The sequence below is a fragment of the Ischnura elegans genome (assembly GCF_921293095.1).
Source record: "Ischnura elegans chromosome 13 unlocalized genomic scaffold, ioIscEleg1.1 SUPER_13_unloc_1, whole genome shotgun sequence".
In the NCBI taxonomy this organism is placed as follows: Eukaryota; Metazoa; Arthropoda; class Insecta; order Odonata; family Coenagrionidae; genus Ischnura; species Ischnura elegans.
In genome coordinates, this window is record NW_025791657.1 from 17308392 (window position 1) to 17319138 (window position 10747).

Sequence of the window (10747 nt, forward strand, 5' to 3'; positions counted from 1 at the left end):
TATTGTATAGTAAACACTAAGTTTTGCCAGAAGACGACATGTCTTCAGTCTTTGACACTGAAAAACCAACTGCTACATAAATAGCATCTTGCCAAGGGCTCACTTATAGGGAGAAACCGTTTATGGGATGTTGGACATATTACACTTTTCCGTGTATCATGGACGAGGGCCTTTCATGTAACCTTTTACTGTATATTAACAACATGTATGCTAAATTATCTTTCGACCGTTAATCGAAGTACCTTTTTAGTGAGTGTTCGATTAAATGGCCACCGGTAGTTATATAACATTATATTTCTCCAATTGTGCCACCAAGAAGTTAATCGATTACAATATAGTTTATCCTCAAAACTTCATACCATAACTATTTCAGTCCGCAAAAATTATCTTTCTACATTCCTACTGTAGTCGACAAATACCGAAGAGTGTCACCTCTAACTCTGCCATGCCTACACTACGCCAGCCATCAAAGAAGAAAAAAGGATAAGTACTCACCCTGCAACAATTACTCTGCAAACTTTTTCTAAGAACTGCGTCTGATTCTAAACAAATCTTTTTGAACACGCTGAATTCCGTAAGTTTCTTCGAACACAGAGGACACATGGTAGTGGGCAGGCCATCTCCCACAGCAATCTGAGACATTAATAAACAAATTATGCGTCAACAAAGTCGTATTTATCTTGGAAAAAACAAAATGAAGTAAGCACCAAAGAAGATCGATTGCATTTGATATGCCACTCACGCGTAAGCCGACTAAATCATGTATGGCATCCTTTACAGCTATATTGCATGCCACATTCGAAGTGAATATGTTATAATAAAATTCATGATTTTTTATACAAAGTCTGCAATTCCTTCCTGAAGATTCCGTGAAAATCCCACTGGTGCGACTCATCTTTTCATTTCAAAATCTCATTCACTGTTTAAATCAGTTATATCGTCAAAGACATCATCTGCTCACCGACAAAGACCTCAAAATCACACAAGGAAACTACATTCACTACGTTGATGTTTGAAATTGAAAATGCCTATGATTATTAAGCTCAACGAAAGGACCAACGACGCCAACAACAAACAACAGTCGCCTAAGAGACATTTCACCACTCAATAGCATGGGCTGAGATTATTTTCAACAATTTCAGACATGATTATAATTCTTACGAACACAACATGCACGACAAGATCGATCCGCAACGTTTATTTGTTAATACAAGAACATGCAATCAAGCCTCAACATAGAATCGATGATACCTAGTTATTATTTTATCCGCAAACAGCGCACCTATAGAACAGGCCTGACATCCGAGTTTCAAGACAATTTTCTTTCCATTTGAAAAAAAAAGTACATTTAATTTACATTCGTGAATTTTCTTTCAATTATTGGTAGTATTATAGTTTATATTTCATTATTACTCAATGCTTAGGCTAGAAACTGAATATAAGGCCGACTTCAGCTTCCACACGGTCACAGCTGGTCACAGTTCATTTGCGGTCTTTACATATGATAAAGGGTACAAAATATCTTGAAAGTTGTATTATAAAAATTAATAAAACATTTATGTCTAAAATATTGCTATAAAGCTCAATAATTTATCACTCATCGTTGCAAATACCTCATTTATCGATTGTAGGCCTACTGCGTACAATATCCTCTACCGCTAAAATATGCAACTTAAGTTCGGTATCTGAGCTAAATCCTGCTTATTTGGTCTATTATAATGTAGTGCGTCAATAAACATGGAATTCGTTGAAATATTTGCTGATTACTCTGCTGCGACGTGAGTTCTTTTTGAGGTCATATTTAAATGTGAGCTGAACACGCCCTTTTTCTTAATAATTCCAATGTTTTTGCATTGGTGTACGTAATGGAAATGATCGCAATTTATTGGGAATTAGTAATCACTGAGTGCTGTGTGGATGCTTTGCTTGAGGAGTGAATTGGTTTAGAGACTGAATTAGTTATTGCTGTGAAACCATGAATGCTACCACTGGGAATTACTCAGAGTCTGTGTACAGGAATTCCGAGGGCACCCCGTGCAGACTTTGCATGAAGAAAAATGATTATTATTATAACATATTCACTTCTATTGTAGCAAGCCAGACAACTGTAGAGGATGCCTTATATGATTTAGTCGACTTAAAAGTAAGTGGCGGGTTACATGTTATCGATTTCCTTGCCTCTTGTTTTATACCGTTCCATGAACATATGTTCCACGGTACGTCTGACATCTCTTGCAAATTCCTTTTATTAGGTTGCTGTGGGAGATGGCCTGCCTGCAACTTTATGTCCACGGTGCTTAAAAAAGCTCATCAAATTCTACGATTTCAGGAATATTTGTCATGAATCGGACGCAGAACTGAGAAAAATTTCGTCCAGAAATAACTTCAGGGTGAGTGCTTCTTATTTTTTTTCATTGGAAGCCTCGTGTAACATCCACATGATGTTAAATCTTTCTCGCAAACTGATATTAACTTGTTTGTGATAATGTATCGTGCTGCCCGGTATTAGTAGTTTTAAGTTTATATCAACGGGAATGAAAAATATAGCAAGATGTTTGTATTTGTTGGTAGAACTGGTTATAACAGTAACTTGAAAAAGTAACTTCATTGTGTATTTGATGAATCACTGGCCACGACATGATTTATGACTGTAACGAACTGGTACGTGCAACGTTTGTTAAAAATCGCTTTGATTAGGCATCAAAAGTTAATGGGGTATTAAATTTATTAATGAACAACAGTAGATGGTGCTAAAGGCCCTTGTGCATGATCAACTGAGCAGTGAAAAGAGTCCAATGTCCCACATAGTGTTTCCGAATTAGTTAATCCTGACGAGGTATTAGTTAACTCGCAGTTGGTTTCTCAATGGTGACGAGTGAAGTCGTTTTTTTCTTTTTGTATTGTGAATGTGAATGACCAACTCAAAAAAGATATCAATGAATATGAACATTTTTGTGGAATATGTTTTCGATGTATTTCTTTTGCTTTTTACCTGCTGTTTGGTTTTAAATTCCAACACTTACAGTGAAGATAATTTATAGAATCGCACTAGCGGACTTAAAGAAGTTTATTTATCATTTTTAAGATGTAATTCACGAAGATATATCGATTGAAATATTTCAACGAATCGATCGAAAATGTTTAGAACAGGTTAAGAAAATTTATTGTACATACCTGGCTATTTAGTCTGATGGTTCGTTGCAATGTTACAATATTAAGCCTATGCATTTTTTAAATTTGTAACATATCTGATTGATTTGATAACAATATTATTCGCTAAAATTATCTTTGTCAGCTGTTTATCAAATGTTTATGTCTTTGCTTTTATAAACCGTTAATGAAACGATTCTTCAATAATAATATTTTGTGTTCGTGATTTTAGTGCTATCAAGAATCATGTACCCAAACATGTGTTTTTTATTTATTGAGTGTGATTTTTATTTATTGAGAGTTTGAATTTTAGTTGTTACACTGTAAAAATGGGTACATTTCTATAGGTATCCTAATTTTAAGAGATTTTTTTCGTTGTGAAATACTATATTTTATGTATTGAGATGTTTTCCCATGTAAGAATCGTAATAATTGTGGCTGGGGATATTAAACACTGTATTTCTTTTTAAATTGGTAGGGGTTGTTACATTATGGTTCATGGTTAAAGGTCTGTTTACTCCATGACTTTACCTATGCTAATTATTGTCTAAAATAAATGAATCCAGAAATGCACACAAGAATGCATTGGGTAACACACCCAACTTGTGCGAATGCATGAATAGAAAATAGAACCTGTCTGATTTGGTCCTTGCATTCATTACTCATGCATTCACACATTAACTTACGTATGATATTGTCTGGTGTAAACAGGCCTTAAAAATATGAGGTGATGATTTTGATTCATCATGTATTTTTTCGGTTAACTTTTTTGAATATTCTTATTATTTGTATACAAGTTTTTTTTGTAAATAGCTTCATGGCATAGGGAATGGGATGTGTTTCATTTTGAAGATCTATTTTGTTTAATGAATTTGAAGTGCATGGAAAAATTTTTGGGGTAGAAATTGGAATGAACTACTTGAATGGGAAGGTCTTCTTTCCTTGTATATTTTTGGGATAGCTGGCATTATAATTTTAATGGCTGTCTTTTCACCACCAGGTTATGACACATCATCACTACCAGGTTATGACACACACAATAAAAACTTTAGAAAGCAGTTTTTCTTAGGCCATAATATCATACTCTGTTGTGTATGAGTGTGTTACTTTGCTTTGTGCAATATTTCTTCAACAGACGCTCGCTCGTTGACATGTATTTTTGCATTGCACGTTTCGGTGTCTCTTCTTGAAAGATGCAACCCATGAAGCACTGGCTGAGAATTCAAATCCTGGAGATATGTGATGAAATCACCCTGAAATAGCCTATTCTTGTGAAGTCCACACCAGTTCATTCCTGTTCCTGGCTTCCACAAAGCGATTGTATACCCATCTGTCGATCATTTCAAGCTTGTCAATGTTCGTTTTCCCTGATTTTATGTCTTTCTCCCATATGGAAACTGGGCAACTCTTCAAAGACAGTATGTTTCAAATCTTTTGCTCTGAAAATAAGTTCCCTTCATTTTGATGCCAGTACCACAGTTTTACCACTCCTGCTTGGATGAATCTTGGCGATATCAGTGTCAATATAGGGCTTATTCTCAAGAAGCAGTCAAGTAAAAAAATGTATAACGTCAGAAAGCAACAAATCTGAATAAGATGGAAAAGATGACAAAAAATGGCGGTGGCAGACTGGAAAAAATATACTCTCTCCGAGTCTCGAACCCTGGTCCTTCAAAATGAAAGTGCGGTATGCTACCACTGGGCAAAACTGGCTTTGAAACAATGAGCCATATTATTTAATTAAATTTAATGTGATTGTATTTTTTAAATGTTAAATGCTTTTTTCCCTCAAACCCGGGCGTATATGGACAAAACCCTTCAACAGTATTCATATCTAATTGTCTACTTTCAAATAGAAAAGGTGTCATCTTCTTTCTTGACATCACTTGCACAAAGCCTCCATTTGAGTCTTAGAGATACTTAATGTTGATATCAGGTTGCCTCAGGGGATCCCATTTTTTACTTGTAATCAATTACCTATGCCTTCGTTAAACAGCCATAGTCGACATTAACATAAAATAATTTTTACAAATCTTCTTTCCTCATAATAGTTATCTGCATTGTTATCTCCTATTTTTGTCAACGGCTTTTAATGATTAACTTCAGTCTTATACAGTTGTAAGAAGTGATTTAACTTCAATGGAGCAAATTCTATTAGAATAATGTAAAGGAACTCTTACTTGATTCATTTCATTAGAGAAATCTAAGGAAACGTAATGCTGTATTCATATAAGGATACGTTAGTATGATTTTTTAAATAAATTAAACGCTCTCATGAGTAGGTAGATCTGTGTATGGAACTAAGAACTGGTTTATCCCGGCAACGCCCGACGTCACCTACAGGTGACACACTTTTGTGAACACACAAAATGTAACAATGTAATCTTAGGGGCACGGTATGTTTTTGTTACATTTCTTTGAGCCTTTCTGCACCACGTATTGGATTATCGTATTTTTTTCAGCGACAGAGGAGTCTTCAGTACGCATTTGAATAGAAGTCAATGAGGTTGTGTGTGGATTTTAGTGACAAGACCTACTGTTATGGCCTGTAAACTTCAGAAGAGGTACGTAAATGATATTATTATTTTAGTTTTGATGACTAAGTATATGTAAGTTCTTACATAAAATAAAATACATTGAAAAATTTCATTCCTATAGCAAATGAGGTACTTCGAATTTTTGATGTCACCTACAGGTGACGTTGGGAAGTGAAGCATCTTGATAGACTGCATTTATGGGAAAGGCTTCATGGAACGTTTTCAAACTCTCCATTTCACTCATATTGAATATCTTAAATATTCAAGCGGATTTATTCCCTGCTAATACTTAAAACTATTTACTGTTTCTCTGAGCTTGATGGAAAATTTTCATGTCAACAATTTTTAGTGGAACTATGTATTTATACGGAATTATTTTATTATTTCTATGCTTACTGTTGTGTGTAGTGTATTCTAAAATTCTGGGTAAAATATACGGAATTTCATGGTATTTTCATAATTTAATATTATGAGTTTTTATTTTATAACTGTGCATATGGTGTTAATTAAAAATATTTTAATCAATTTTTTTATTTGCATTGATAATATTTAATGTTGCTCTTTTAGCTCACAACCGCACGAAATTTTAGAATATTGCAGTCTGATCACCACAGTGATAATTTGGATCACGCTGATATTATTTTAGTTCCTAAGGAAGATGGAGATGTTACTGAGGAAGAGTGTGGTGATGAAACCGTGGCAGATATAAATAATTTGCCACCAAGGATACTTCGCTCACTAGTGGAAATAAGCATTCACTCGTATACTTCTGTGAATGATGTAAGATAACATTTATCTAGGGACTCTTCTGAAAAACATCGGTACTTCTAAAGCAAATTTTTATGAATGAATATTTTAGCTTACATTGTTCATTAAATATCACTAATACAGGATTCGGGAGAATCTTCATTTGAAAGTCTACCATCCGATGTCGGTGGGACAATAGTGGAGCGAAAGCCACCAAAGAAATAAGTAATGGCGCACGAGTACAGATAAATTGGACTAGCGTAAAGAAAACTTTGTTCCAAGTGGTAGAGGAGATTCCGAGCAGCAGGTGAATGAAGTTCACAAATCAGTCTCCAGTTCAGTGCTTTGATTCCATGCACGGTGACGAAATCATTTCACATATTGTTAAAATGCCTAACTTGTACGCCTTGCAAAGGAACCATACTTTTATTTTGACGTCAGAGGAATTAAAAGTATACATTGCTCTATTACTACTAACAGGCTAGCTAACGTCGAAGTACATTCGAATGCTTTGGGAAACAAAGTCTGACACCCACAATACTCTTATTGCGAATTGTACTCGGCGTGACCGGTTTTTTGAACTCCAGAACTATTTACATCTTTGTGATAATATGAACCTGCCAACAGGAGATAAATTCGGAAAAGTGCATGAATATTTTAGATTTTTGAACAAAAATTTCATTGAAAATTTCAAATATGTTGCATCCTCACATATTTCTATAGACAAAACCATGGTGCCTTATTACGGACGGCATAGCACTAAACAGCACATGCATGGAAAACCGTTGCGGTTTGGCTACAAGGTGTGGTCTTGTGCAACGCGATTTGGGTATTTAGTTTCCTTTGAACCCTATCAAGGAGCGAAAGCTGCGCAGCATCCTCTGCGACCGGAATTTGGGTTGATCGGTGCTGTAGTTTTGGAAATGCAGAGTAGATTACCTTCGGATTTCGGACCATACAATTTGTACTTTGATAATTTTTTTCTAGCTTTCCTCTAATATCCAGGCTAACAGAGCTCAAAACAGGTGGAACTGGCACTATTAGGTAGAATAGGCTGGATAAATTCCCTCTAGAACCATCTCCTTTGCTATAGAAAAAAAAGAGAGGCTCGCTTTCACTGAAAGTCATGTGTGATCTTTCTGTCGTAAAGTGGCATGACAATAGCATTGTTACTATTGCATCCAACTGCCATATCGCAAGTCCAGTGAGTGCAGCGGACAAAGTGGGTGTTGTTCAAGGAAGAAGATGTTGAATTCAAGTATCCTGCACACATGCAGTTAGAAAATACAATACAAATATGGGGGGGAGTGGTAAGATTTGATGAAAACCTACACTCCTTGAGAGTCAGCTACAAAGAAAAAAAGTGGTGCTCTCCCCTGTTTGCCTTTGGGCCAGATGCAGCCTACCATGCTTGGAGAGCGTCCTACTAAAATGCTTGGAGAGTGTTCAAAGAAAACACAACTGAAGAATTTTCATATTGTGACTTCAGAAGAAGTATTGTGCAGGTACATTGTGGACTATAAAAAAAACCACCTTCGCAATGTACAGCGGAAGGAGCCGTGGCCGCAAGAATTCCCCTTGAAGTTCGGCTTTGTGATGATGTAGATGAACATGTCAAATAGTATTGTTCTCAACGTCGTTGTGCTAAATGTTACCAGAGGACAAGGATTATGCGCAAAAAGTGTAAAGTTGGCCTTCATATTCATTGCTGGTATGATTTCCATGGGAGAAAATAAATTCAGGGAAAAATCACTTTTCTTGTTTTTAGGTTCAAAAGTGCCTTTTTTATTTTTTATCCACGCATTTCATGTGTGTTGCACAGAATACATGTTAAAAATTATGTAGCTTTCATGATTTCTTGTTCTACAAATGAGTGTAAATAAAATTAATATAAATCTTGAAAATCCTCTGATATTTTATTCATTCAAAATTAGATGGCTATTGCCCAACGTCACCTGAGGGTGACACCCCTCCTGTTCTAAAACCAATGCAACAAATGCTCAAAAAACAACTTTAACCACCTAATGGAGATGATTTTAGCTCAAAATGATCAAATTAACATTAATATACTAAATATTCTGAGCTTGGGAACTGACGGGTTATGGTCTCTATCCAAATCATTATGTTTTTTGGTAGTTTCATTGTTCATGCAAGGAGTTATTGTTGTTTATTATCAATTTTCTTTGCTTTGAAAAGCTTTTTAATAATGGAATTTACCCTTGATCAATGTTATGTGGTCAGGTTCTTATGTTTTACAACCTCAGAACAATTTTTTTTATTTGAGTTTTTTTATATTTCTTTACTGTAACTATTGTTTGAAACATGTAAGTATCGTAAATGTAATTTTACTAGGCAAAAAGCATAGCCATGCTTATCTATTCTCATTTAAGCAAATCCTAGCTTTACAAAACTGCCTATCTTCTGTCAGAAATATCATATGCCGTATGGAGTAAGGCTATGGTTATCGGAGACTAATCTATTTAGAAGCTAAATGTCTTCATATTAGACCGAATATTTTCTTCAATACGGCATGTTTACATATATAAAGAGGTCATCAACAAAATAAACACCTTCCAATTCAGTTTCTGAGACACCACTGTGTAAAATTTTTAGTTAGTGATTTTATCCTTATAAACGCAACTTCTCTGAAAATTATTATTGCGGAAGCAAATTCAGCATTACAAAATATAGTTTTTATGTTCATTAAGCAGTGATAATTTTTACCCTAAATCTCTATCTAAAGTACACGCTTGTAACTTGAAAAGAAGGATGTTAGGATACTTTGCATGAGCATGATATTCCAGGGGTAATGAGAATTTTCTGTGAATGGGACGATTGGAAGGCCTTTTCCTGGCTCCAAGGATTTTGTGACAAAGCCATAATATGAGATGAGTTTCAACAAGCTTTAGCTTTTACTCCATCTGGCAAGGTCACCAGGTCCCACACTTTTTTACACTTAGAGGACTGCATTTCCTGATCCAGTGCCCTTTTCCAGTATGACCTTTCTGGGCCAGCCAAGGCCTCATCGATGGAAATAGGATCTATGCCACTTTCAGAACTACTCGAAGCTAAAAATGAAGGTGCAAAGTCAGGGTAAAGCTTAGGGGTCCTATTTCTTAGAGGGTATTTTCTCTCTCTCTCACTACTGGATTCCCTGACTTCAATGGATTCACCACAAATTTCAATACCGAGGACATCGTTATTGGAGTCTACTTCCCCATCCAAAACACAATCTTGATTTTCTGTCATTGGTCCTTCCATTCTAATCTCATTAAACCCAATTGACTTAACATTATTTAAAGGCAAACTAGATTCGTTCCTAGGATAAAATTATAAAAAATAGTACACTGCATCATTCTTACCCTTAATGGGTACACTTTCATCCCCTACATTAGGCTTCGTATAATTTTCTAACAAAACATGTCTAGCCCTAATGACTTTTGAGGTATTATTTGGATCAACTTTTATATAACCTTTTCTGGTTTCACAATAACAAAATTAACCTTTTCCCCTTAGCATCCCCCTTATTTCTTTTCTGATCAGGAACATGATCATATGCAGGACACCAAAAAACCCTTAAATGTTTGAATGATGAAATTTTTCCTCCCCACAACTCTTGTGGAGCCTTACCTTGAATAGCTCTATGTGGTACAAGGTTTTTAATGCAGACTGCAGTGTTACAGGTCTCAGCCCAATAACCCTTTGGTAAGCCTGAATCAAACAACGTGCATCTAGTCATTACACATATTGTGTGATTAGCAAGTTCTGCCACACCATTCTGTTCAAAGGTATATGGGGTGCTAGTCTGATGCTCTATTCCATGTACCCTTAAAAAGAATCAAACTTTTGATTAGGTAATTCAAGACCATTGTCAGATCTTACAATCTTAATCCTTATATCTGTCCTGTTCTCAGCCTAGGCTTTAAATTCATTGAATCTATCAAATGCTTCACTTTTGGATTTCAAAAAAATAGCAAAATGGCTTCCTGGAATAATCATCAACAAGCACAAACATGTTTTTTGCCCCACCAACTGAGACATTACTTATTCGACAACAGAGATCCATATTTACCAGACCCAAAACTTGATTAACAGGCACGCTGACACCACTCCATTTGTATATGAAATCATGGACGTTATGTTGAATATCCTTTTTCGTATTGCTTTAGAGCATCCCATATATGTATTTTTAAGAAGATGAATTTTTTCTCTCTTACTTTTTCTGCAGAGTTTTGAAGGAGGGGCAGCTCATGACAATTCGGGGCCTTCTGTGGAGACTAAGGGTTGCATTCAAGATGTGATTGAAAAGAATT

At 35.6% G+C, this 10747-nt stretch overlaps 1 long non-coding RNA gene across 1 annotated transcript; it reads left to right on the top strand.

Moving 5' to 3' along the window:
• The first annotated feature begins 2103 nt into the window (after positions 1-2103).
• Positions 2104-10683, top strand: LOC124172211. The gene is made up of 3 exons (XR_006868080.1): positions 2104-2143; positions 2253-2390; positions 10663-10683. It is a non-coding gene; the product is annotated as an uncharacterized LOC124172211 (long non-coding RNA).
• Positions 10684-10747: the final 64 nt, after the last annotated feature.